Source organism: Macaca nemestrina, chromosome 9 (genome assembly GCF_043159975.1).
Source record: "Macaca nemestrina isolate mMacNem1 chromosome 9, mMacNem.hap1, whole genome shotgun sequence".
NCBI lineage: Eukaryota > Metazoa > Chordata > Mammalia > Primates > Cercopithecidae > Macaca > Macaca nemestrina.
In genome coordinates, this window is record NC_092133.1 from 17,290,992 (window position 1) to 17,300,662 (window position 9,671).

Consider the following 9,671-nt stretch of genomic DNA (forward strand, 5'->3'; position numbering starts at 1 on the left):
ACAAACTTAGAGAATTCACAAGACATTCTGAAGGCTGCTTTGCCTGTAGCTACCCTTCACTCATTTTTAACAAGTTGGTCTTTGAAAAGAAGCCTGGATTGAGACTATATACTCAATGAAACTCCTGGATTGAGACTATATACTCAATGAAACTCCTTTTAAAATACTACCAGGGCTTTTTGTTTTCTGCAACAAATATCGAGGAATTCCACTCTGAAAAACACAATACCATGTGCAGATGGGCAACAGCTCTGAAATGGCCAATTCAAAAATGTCTTTCCCAAGGAACTCAATAATACCAGAACCATTAAGAGTATTTCTCAGCTTTAGCTGACTTCTGGAATTACTTGGGGAGCTTCAGTGCTTTGGCAGCAGTTTTTGGTTGCTTGTTTGTTTTGTTTCATTTTAGCTTAAGTTAAAAATGTACATGAAGATGTTTGAAGATGGAATAAAATATATAAGGATTCAGATCCTTAGAATGCTAACATTCGCCTAACTAGAAATAGACGGGAGCTTCCTCAATTTGATAAAAGGCATTACAAAACAAGCTACAGTTAGCATCATCCTTAATGGTGAAACATTAAATCCTTTCCCTGGAAACAGGGAAAGGATGTTTGCTCTCACCACTTGGGTTCGACAGTGAACTAGAAGCTCTTGCCAGCCCATTTAGGCAAGAAGAAACAAATGGCATCTAAATTGGAAAAGAAGTTGCAAATTTGTCACTATTTACAGATGACGTCAGTGAGTATGTAAAAAAAAATCCTATGGAATCTTTATAAAAATCTAGTAGAATTAGATTTCTATTAGAATTTAGCAAGATCACAAGGTACACAAGCAATATTAAAAATTAAATGTATTTGTATACACTGGCAATGAACAATTATAAAATTAAATTTAAAGTGATACTAAGTATAAAGTCACCAAAATCACAAAATATTTTAGAAAATATCTTACAAAAAAGATCTATAAGACTTCTACAATGAAAAGTACAAAATGTTACTAAAATTAAAAAAACATCTAAATAAATGCAGATATGTATTATGTTCATAGATTGGAATGTCCAGTAATGAATGTTGATTTTTCTCTAGCTTAATCTATATACTCAATGAAACTCCTATTAAAATACTATCAGGGCTTTTTGTGAAGAAATACACACGCAGATTCTAAAATTTATATGAAAATGCAAAGGATTCAGAATAGCCAAAACGGTTTTGAAAGATAGGCAGAGTTGGTAGAATTGCACTGCCTGATTTCAAGGCTTACTCCTTAAAGCTACAGTAATCAAAACACCAAGGTATTGACACAAAGACAGACATATAGAGGCCGGGCACTGTGGCTCATGCCTGTAATCCCAGCACTTCGGGAGGCCGAGATGGGCAGATCACCTGAGGTCAGAAGTTCAAGACAAGCCATGGCGAAACCCCGTCTCTACTAAAAGTACAAAAAGTAGCCGGGCGTGATGGTGGGCGCCTGTAATCCCAGCTGCTCAGGAGGCTGAGGCAGGAGAATTGCTTGAACCTGGGAGATGGAGGTTGCAGTGAGCTGAGATTGTGCCACTGCACTCCAGCCTGGGTGACAAAAGCGAGACTCCATCTCAAAAAAAAAAAAAAAAAAAGACAGACATATAGATCACTGGAACAGAAGAAAGAGGCAGGGAATATATATGACTAACTGATTTGTTTTACTATTACAAAACTATATTTAACAAAAAAGCTTAATATAAAAACATACATGACCCAGTTTTTACATAAAAATAAAACAGGCCCCTTGGAGAGGGGGCATGGATTTCCCTGCTGAACAGCCATTGTTTATACTCATCACAAGGCTTCTAACATGATGATACTATTTCCATATCACTACCTTTCCAATTTTGTTCTGTTGACCACTAGTTGCCATCTCCACACATTCATCTATCACAAGATTCGTAAAGTGATCAAATCCCTGCAATATTCCTTTGACATGTCTGCCACCCTTTAATTTCAATAACTTCTTGTCCATAAGTTGTTTCAACTTGGGAGAGTGAGGTTTGCTGACTGATTTTTGACCAAAGCAATCTAATGGAGAACAGGAAAGTCTTTCTAAAAAAAAAAAAAAAATCGCTCAAAAAATTGGATATTCACATGAAAAAAATAATAAACCCCTTTCTTACTACATACACAAAAATTAATTTTAGATGGATTATAGACCTTGATATAGTTTGGATGTTTGTCCCTCCAAATCTCATGTTGAAAAGTGATTCCCAATATTGGAGCTGGAGCATGGTGGGAGGTGTTGGGGTCATGGAGACAGGTTCCTCATGAATGGCTTGGTGCCATCCTCATGTTAATGAGTAAGCTCTCGCTCTGAGTTCACAAGAGATCTGGTTATTTAAAGAACCTGGCACTTCCTGCCTCTCTCACTTCTTCTCTAACCATGTGACATACTGGTTCTGCCTTCATCGTCCACCATGATTGTAAGCTTCCAAACACCCTCGCCAGAAGTAGATGCTGATATCATGCTTCCCATACAGCCTGCAGAAACATGAACCAAAATAAACCACTTTTTAAAAAATAAATTACCCAGCCACAGGTATTTCTTTGACCCATGGGTTATTTAAAAGTGTATTGTTTAAGTATTTGGGGGATTATCTCGATATTTTATTGTTACTTGATTCTAATTCAATACCCTTGTGGTTAGAGAACATACTTTGTATGATTTCAATTCTTTGATAACTCATTGCAATTTGCTTTTATGTCCCATCAAATGTTCTATTCCCTCTGCATTTGAAAATAAAGTGTACTCTGATGTGGTTGGGTGCATAGTTCTACACATTTTTAACCAGATGAAGTTGGTTGAAAGTGTTGATCAAATAATCTATTTCCTAACTGATTTTTGTCTCCTTGTTCTGTCAATCACTGAGATGTTAAAATCTTCAACTATGATTGTAGATTTATCTATTTCCTTCTTTAGTGTCATAAATCAGAACAGACACATTTGTTTTTAATTCCTCTGATATTATTCTTCGATGGATATACTGCCACTAAGTGACAAGTTTAATTTACAATATTACATTACTTATATATTGAATAATTATTAATACTTAACACATATATGGTATATAATTTTCAAGCTGCATTCAAATACAGCCTCTCAGAGGAAATCACTTTTCAATGTATATACATCCAGACTTTTTTGGATACTTGCACAAATATAGATATGTGCATATGTGTGATAGGAAGAGCAATGCTCTCCCCACCAAAAGGTATCTACATCCTAATTCCCAGAACCAGTCAATCTCTTGTTACATCGCCAAGGGGAACTCAGGTTGCAGATGGAATTCAATTTGCTGATCAGTTAATCTTGAGATAACAAGATTATCCTGGGTTTCCATGTGGGCTCAGTGTAATTGCAAGGGTCCTTGCAAATAGAAGAGGGAGGCAAGAGAGGGAGAACCAAAAAGATGGAGCATGAGGACTCAGCCTGACATTACAGGCTTTGCAGATGGAGAAATGGGACACTAGCCAAGACATGCACGCAGCCTTTAGAAGCTGGGAAAGGCCAGGAAATGGATTCTCCCTTGGAGCCTCCAGGAGGGGCACAGCCCTACCAGCACCTGGATTTTAACCCACTGAGGACTATTTCTTACTTCTGCCTGTAGAACTGTAATATATGCGTGTATATGTGTGTTGCTCTAAGCTATTAAGTTTGTGGTAATTTGTCATAATAGCAATAGAAAACTAATATATCATTATCTGGCCATCTATATGTAATATATATGCACACATATACAACTTTCTTTTTTTTTTTTTTTTTTTTTTTGAGACGGAGTCTTGCTCTGTTGCCCAGGCTGGACTGCAGTGGCCGGATCTCAGCTCACTGTAAGCTCCGCCTCCCGGGTTTACGCCATTCTCCTTCCTCAGCCTCCCGAGCAGCTGGGACTACAGGCGCCCGCCACCTCGCCCGGCTAGATTTTTGTATTTTTTAGTAGAGACGGGGTTTCACCGTGTTAGCCAGGATGGTCTCGATCTCCTGACCTCGTGATCCGCCCGTCTCGGCCTCCCAAAGTGCTGGGATTACAGGCTTGAGCCACCGCGCCCAGCCTCAACTTTCAAATTACAGGTTTTTTTTTTTTTTTTTTTTTTTTTTGAGAGGGAGTCTCACTCTGTTGCCCAGGCTGCAGTGCAGTGGTGTGATCTCGGCTCACTGCAAGCTCCACCTCCCAGGTTCATGCCATTCTCCTGCCCCATCCTCCCAAGTAGCTGGGACTACAGGTGCCCGCCACCACACCCAGCTAATTTTTTGTATCAAATTACAGGTTTTAAAAAATGTTATTATTTAAAATGTTAATATATTTTCTAAATTACTTTTTCACATAACAATATATCACAGCCATCTCCCAAAATGGGTAATAGATACTTCTCAATGTTTTGTTTTGTTTTTGAGACAGGATCTCACTCTGTCACCCACACTGGAGTGCAGTGGTGCAATCATAGCTCATTGAAGCCTTGAACTCCTGGGCTCAAACAATCATTCTGCTTCAATCTCTCAAGTAACTGGGACTACAGGCATGAGCCACTGTGCCCACCCTTAATTTTTAATAGTTGCATTATATGCTCCTGGTTCCATATTTAGGCCATTTCCAATTTTTAAAAAAACTACAAATAACGGTACGTTCTTGTTCACAAACATTCATACAACCTATGCTGGTACCTAGTAGTACCTATCAGGTTATAATGTTGATAGAATTTAAAATGTTTATAGAGTTTATGTTTAAAATGTTTAAAATGTTGGTAGAATCTCTCAAAATGTTGTAACATAAGTGTGCCCTCTTGCCCTAATGTCACCAATGCTGGCATAATCCTTCTGTTTAATTTTTGTCAATTTATAGGAAAGATTGTATCTTGTTTTTATTTGCATTTTTAAATTATAAATGAGTAAGAGCATCTCTTTATATGAATATTAGCCTTTGTACCTTTTTCTATTAATTATTGATATCCCTTGCCCATTTTTTTATTTCCTGTTTTTATTGTTTTTAAGGTTTTCTTTACATTATTAGTGTTAACCTTTCATTTATCACTTGTTGCAAATACATTTTCTCAGTTTTCCATGTGTGGTGCTGGATGAATTTTGTTGTATTAGAATTAGATGAATGTTTGTAAAATATCTGACACAGTGTGCAGCCCCTAGTAGGCATCCAATGCCTGAAGTCATTGTTATCAGTCCTGTCCTGTGGATAAAGGAGGTGGTTGATACTCTGGGCAGGCTCATCTGCCTGTACCTATGAGGTTGTTTAGGGAAAAGAAAATAAAATGCTTTTTTTTTTTTTTTTTTTTTTTTTTTTAAGACAGGATCTTGTTCTGTCATCCAGGCTGGAGTGCAGTGGTGCAATCATGGCTCACTGCATCCTCAACCTCCTAGGTTCAAGCCATCCTCCCACCTCAGTCTCCTCAGTAGCTGGGACTACAGGTGCATGGCACCACACTCAGCTAATTTTTAAATTGCTTTGTAGAGATGGGGTTTGCCGTATTGCCTAGGCTGGTCTTGAACTGCTGGGCTCAAGCAATCCTCCCACCTTGACATCCCAATGTACTGGGACTACAGGCCTGAGCCACAGTGTCCAGCCTCATTTTTTGATAGATTTCTGATTTATATGAGACCCTCACTCCCACTACCCCCACTAGTCCTGGAGAGCTACTTCTTAGTCCTATATTCTGTGAACAAAACAGTCAAATTTAAGCCTTCTAAATGAAGTTGAGTTTTAATTAAAGTAATTCACAATAAAACATTATACCATTTTTCATGACAAGCAGCAGAAAATAATATAATGACCCATCCTTGAGAACAAAACTTCCTCAGCCAATGGAACTCCGGTATAACAGGTGCCAGTCAGCCTTGTAGTCATTGTCTCATGCTCCCAAGATGAGAAATAATGAACCGTGGACAAGAAATAAAGATGTTTAATAAAGACTCATTTGACAAATGAATATATGAATGCAGTCAGCTTCTGTGCTGGGGAGTATGGACATGTGTTAGTCCTCACATTTCTTGATGGCATTTTAAAGAGTTTGTCCATTCCTTCCTTCTTAAAAGCTGTATTCCCAGAATTATTCCTCAGTGTCATGCTCACCTGTTTTTTCTTCTAATCTCTTTGGGCAATCTTCACAGTTCTTTGATGGCTTTTTTTTTTTCTTTTTCTTTTTTTTTTTTTCCAAGACAGAGTTTCACTCTGTCACCCAGGCTGGAGTGCAATGGCACCATCTCAGCTCACTGCAAGCTCCGCCTCCTGGGTTCACGCCATTCTGTTCTCCTGCCTCAGCCTTCCAAGTAGCTGGGACTACAGGCGCCCACCACCACACCTGGCTAGTTTTTTGTATTTTTAGTAGAGATGGGGTTTCACTGTGTTAGCCAGGATGGTCTCGATCTCCTGACATTGTGATCTGCCCACCTTGGCCTCCCAAAGTGCTGGGATTACGGGCGTGAGCCACTATGCCCAGCCTTTGCTGGCCCTTTCTCCTCTACTTGACTCTTTGTTTTTGGTTGTTCCTCTGGAGTATGTCGTAGGCCTTCTTCGTTCTCTCCAGGCCATTTCATATCCAAGTCTTTAATTAATGTCTACAAGTGGATAAAAAAAAATCCTTATTTCCAACTCAGGGCTTCATCTTGAATGACAGATCATATATCCAATTACCGTTGGGTTTCTCCATTTGTCTGTCTTGCAGATACCTCATATTCATCATAATGAAATTAGAGCTCATTGCTTCCCCACCTTCACTTCCCTTTGACCTGCCACTGCTTCACAGTACCTGATCTCAAGAAATCATTCTGCTGTGCAATCTAGTGCTATCAATCTAGTGTTCAAGCTAGAAACCCAGGAGTCATGTTTTATTCCTCAGTCTCTTTCATTTCCCTCTTCCACTTTCTCCCTTCCAATCCATCATGAATTTCTCTTACTTTTAGGGCTTATGTTTTCCCAAATCTGTCTTTTTTTCCCTATCCTCTCCATAGAACCTTGGTCCAAGCCACTACCGATTCTCACTTCTTACTACTGTAGTATCCTCTGGTGTCCCTGCCTTTAATCTTGCTCCTCTTCCATTTCCTTCCCATACTGTACCCAGGATAATCCAAATATAAATATGATCATGTTATTCCCTTATTTAAAACCCTTTGTTCATTGTCCTTAAGGTAAAATCCAAACAGCCTACACAGTTTATAGTGGATTCCAAGGTCTGGCCTATATTTACTGTTTCTGCACTATATGAGATTCAGTTCCTTGAAAACTCTTGGTATCATCTCTTGCCTCAGGGGTTTCACAAAGGCCCTTTTGTTGCAGGAAGTCAGGGACCCCAAACGGAGGGACCAGCTGAATCCATGGCAGAAGAACATAAATTGTGAAGATTTCATGGACATTTATTAGTTCCCCAAATTAATACTTTTATAATTTCTTACACCCGTCTTTACTGCAATCTCTGGACATAAATTGTGAAGATTTCATGGACACTTATCACTTCCCCAATCAATACCCTTGTGATTTCCTATGCCTGTCTTTACTTTAATCTCTTAATCCCATCATCTTTGTAAGCTGAGGAGGATATATGTCACCTCTGGACCCTGTGATGATTGTGTTAACTGCACAAATTGTTTGTAGAGCATATGTGTTTGAACAATATGAAATCTGGGCACCTTGAAAAAAGAACAAGATAACAGCAATGTTCAAGGAAAAAGGCAGATAACCTTAAACTCTGACTGCCGGGAGCTGGGTGGTACAGGGCCATATTTCTCTTCTTTCAAAAGCAAATAGGAGAAACATCGCTGAATTCTTTTTCTCAGCAAGGGACATCCCTGAGAAAGGGAATGTGCCCCTGAGGGTAGGCCTATGAATGGCCCCCCTGCGGGTGGCTGTCTTTTATAGTCTTAGCCAAAGGGAAGAAATAAGCCCCGGTCTCCTGTAGCACTCCCAGGCTTATTAGGACAAGGAAATTCCCACCTAATAAATTTTGGTCAGACAGGTTATGTGCTGGCAAACCCTGTCTCCTGATAAGATGTTATCAATGACAATGCGTGCCCGAAACTTCATTAGCAATTTTAATTTCGCCCCATCCTGTGGTCCTGTGATCTTGCCTTGCCTCCATTTGCTTTGTGATATTTTATTACCTTGTGAAGTATGTGATCTCTGTGACCCACACCCTATTCGTACACACCCTCCCCTTTATCTTATTCTTTGTATCACAAATTCCAGGAACATGAAGATAATAGGTATAGCAACTAGTCAGGAAAAAAATGACTTTAAATTATTTCCTCCAGGCATGGGAGTAGGGACACCACTAAAGTTCCATACTCATGTCTCTTGGAACCTTGCGATCCAGCTGTTAAACCACTGTTAGCTTGAAACTGGCCATGGCAGGAGTCTTTGTAACACATTACAAATAACGACTTCCCCTGACTCCTTGCTCCAAGAGATGGTTTACTAACATACCACTGGATTTACATTAAAATGAGGACCTGCTTTTTATGTCATGTTTAAAGTTATTGCTAATAAACCAGCAAACATTCCAAAAAGAGTTCTACACAGATTATTTGTATTAATGAACACTATCAGTACCTCCTTTTCTACTCCCCTTTTCTCTCCATCACCCCTACTCCCAAGCAATAATTTCAACCCTTTACCTGTTTATATTTAAATTTGTCTTCATGTTACTAAATAGCATGCTCACGCTACTACTTATTTTTTTCAGTTTTGGCATTATCTACTAATTTCCCATTATGAAAGATAAGAATTTAGTTTCCTTTCCCATAAAACATATGCCACCATCACACACACCTCTCATGCAACTCTATCTTTCTAATATAGTGTTATGCTTTTAGTTAAATCCATAGTCAGTGTGCAATATTATGATGATGAAAATGAAATCGGGGGCTAACCTGATTAAGTCCGCCAAACTTAACCTGCCTTGCTTGCTTTTAAGTGCTTACTTCTAGTTGATCTTAAAACCTAGATAGCTAAAAGTCATGTAGCCAAGTAAAACCTAACTAATCTCCCACTAGCTTCCTCACAGATAACAGCTCTGACTGTGGGTCACTATAGTAATGGTTGCTTAAAGTTGTTTTCAGGAACTAGGGGGCAGCTCTTGTCCGGTTCAAACCAGTTGCGACTACCAACCCTCCAACTGGACCTGCGAGGATGCCTAAAGAAGAGTGACCTTTTGATGCCAGAAACTCCTCCCTCTGATCATGCTGATGTGCCATTATAAAGAGCCATGTAGCTAGATTACACTTGTGCAGAACCCCGACTACCTTACCTTTCCTACACGTTAAGCACCTTTCCCAACGCTTTACACCACTCCTTTATCCCATAAGTCCCCCCAAGCCCTATTTTCAGGGAGGCAGATTTGAAATTTGTTCTTCTATCTCCTTGCTCGGCAGCCTTGTGATTAAAATACTTTCTTTTGCAAACCTGTCATCACAGTGATTGACTTACTGTGCACAGGAAGGAAGAACCTGGTTCGGTATCAAAAAAATTAGCAGCTGAGCCATCCTAATATTAGGATTACTTTTCTTTCCTTGCACAACTTTTTGTTTCCTCTGGAGTTGATATTATTTATTTTTCATTTCCTTAGTTTGCTATGTACTTATAACAGAGTCATACCAAAACGCTATCCCAATTGTTCAAAATTCCTCTCAATAGTTCAAACATA

At 39.1% G+C, this 9,671-nt stretch overlaps 1 pseudogene; it reads right to left on the reverse strand.

Moving 5' to 3' along the window:
• Window positions 1-1,817: 1,817 nt before the first annotated feature.
• On the reverse strand, window positions 1,818-2,067 carry LOC112424014 (small nuclear ribonucleoprotein G pseudogene; annotated as a pseudogene).
• Window positions 2,068-9,671: the final 7,604 nt, after the last annotated feature.